The sequence below is a fragment of the Nomia melanderi genome, unplaced genomic scaffold, assembly GCF_051020985.1.
Source record: "Nomia melanderi isolate GNS246 unplaced genomic scaffold, iyNomMela1 scaffold0328, whole genome shotgun sequence".
NCBI lineage: Eukaryota > Metazoa > Arthropoda > Insecta > Hymenoptera > Halictidae > Nomia > Nomia melanderi.
In genome coordinates this window covers 7,501-10,000 of record NW_027475443.1, presented here as the reverse complement: position 1 = coordinate 10,000, position 2,500 = coordinate 7,501, and positions in this window count along the sequence as shown.

Below are 2,500 nucleotides of genomic sequence, written 5' to 3'. Positions count from 1 at the left end.
TTAACATTAAAAAAAATTACAAAAATTTATTTTTCAAAAAAAATGGAAAAAACCGATTCGTCGGAGCGAGGTGTCCAGCCCGTGCGGTAATTCCAGCAGGCGAATCGGACTTCCCGAAATTTTTCTAAGTCCCACGGTCGACACCAACTTTTTTAATAAGCGTTTTAAAATTATTTCAATGTTTAATCCATGCGTAAACATGACGTTTATTAACGTTTTTAACATTAAAAAAAATTACAAAAATTTATTTTTCAAAAAAAATGGAAAAAACCGATTCGTCGGAGCGAGGTGTCCAGCCCGTGCGGTAATTCCAGCAGGCGAATCGGACTTCCCGAAATTTTTCTAAGTCCCACGGTCGACACCAACTTTTTTAATAAGCGTTTTAAAATTATTTCAATGTTTAATCCATGCGTAAACATGACGTTTATTAACGTTTTTAACATTAAAAAAAATTACAAAAATTTATTTTTCAAAAAAAATGGAAAAAACCGATTCGTCGGAGCGAGGTGTCCAGCCCGTGCGGTAATTCCAGCAGGCGAATCGGACTTCCCGAAATTTTTCTAAGTCCCACGGTCGACAACAACTTTTTTAATAAGCGTTTTAAAATTATTTCAATGTTTAATCCATGCGTAAACATGACGTTTATTAACGTTTTTAACATTAAAAAAAATTACAAAAATTTATTTTTCAAAAAAAATGGAAAAAACCGATTCGTCGGAGCGAGGTGTCCAGCCCGTGCGGTAATTCCAGCAGGCGAATCGGACTTCCCGAAATTTTTCTAAGTCCCACGGTCGACACCAACTTTTTTAATAAGCGTTTTAAAATTATTTCAATGTTTAATCCATGCGTAAACATGACGTTTATTAACGTTTTTAACATTAAAAAAAATTACAAAAATTTATTTTTCAAAAAAAATGGAAAAAACCGATTCGTCGGAGCGAGGTGTCCAGCCCGTGCGGTAATTCCAGCAGGCGAATCGGACTTCCCGAAATTTTTCTAAGTCCCACGGTCGACAACAACTTTTTTAATAAGCGTTTTAAAATTATTTCAATGTTTAATCCATGCGTAAACATGACGTTTATTAACGTTTTTGACATTAAAAAAAATTACAAAAATTTATTTTTCGGAAAAAATGGAAAAAACCGATTCGTCGGAGCGAGGTGTCCAGCCCGTGCGGTAATTCCAGCAGGCGAATCGGACTTCCCGAAATTTTTCTAAGTCCCACGGTCGACACCAACTTTTTTAATAAGCGTTTTAAAATTATTTCAATGTTTAATCCATGCGTAAACATGACGTTTATTAACGTTTTTAACATTAAAAAAAATTACAAAAATTTATTTTTCAAAAAAAATGGAAAAAACCGATTCGTCGGAGCGAGGTGTCCAGCCCGTGCGGTAATTCCAGCAGGCGAATCGGACTTCCCGAAATTTTTCTAAGTCCCACGGTCGACACCAACTTTTTTAATAAGCGTTTTAAAATTATTTCAATGTTTAATCCATGCGTAAACATGACGTTTATTAACGTTTTTAACATTAAAAAAAATTACAAAAATTTATTTTTCGGAAAAAATGGAAAAAACCGATTCGTCGGAGCGAGGTGTCCAGCCCGTGCGGTAATTCCAGCAGGCGAATCGGACTTCCCGAAATTTTTCTAAGTCCCACGGTCGACACCAACTTTTTTAATAAGCGTTTTAAAATTATTTCAATGTTTAATCCATGCGTAAACATGACGTTTATTAACGTTTTTAACATTAAAAAAAATTACAAAAATTTATTTTTCAAAAAAAATGGAAAAAACCGATTCGTCGGAGCGAGGTGTCCAGCCCGTGCGGTAATTCCAGCAGGCGAATCGGACTTCCCGAAATTTTTCTAAGTCCCACGGTCGACAACAACTTTTTTAATAAGCGTTTTAAAATTATTTCAATGTTTAATCCATGCGTAAACATGACGTTTATTAACGTTTTTGACATTAAAAAAAATTACAAAAATTTATTTTTCGGAAAAAATGGAAAAAACCGATTCGTCGGAGCGAGCTGTCCAGGCCGTGCGGTAATGCCAGCAGGCGATCCGGGGTACTCGAAATTTTTCTAAGTCCCGACGGTCAAGAGTAAACTTTTTCATCACATATTTCAAAATTTTTTTAATGTTTAATCCACGCATAAAAACGCAGTTTATTAACGTTTTTAACGTTGAGAAAATTGACAAAAATTTTTTTTTCACTGAAAATGGAAAAAATGTATCGGTCGATGCGGGCTATCCAGGCCGTGCGGTAATTCCAGCAGGCGATCCGGGGTACTCGAAATTTTTCTAAGTCCCGACGGTCAAGAGTAAACTTTTTCATCACATATTTCAAAATTTTTTTAATGTTTAATCCACGCATAAAAACGCAGTTTATTAACGTTTTTAACGTTGAGAAAATTGACAAAAATTTTTTTTTCACTGAAAATGGAAAAAATGTATCGGTCGATGCGGGCTGTCCATGCCGTGCGGTAATTCCAGCC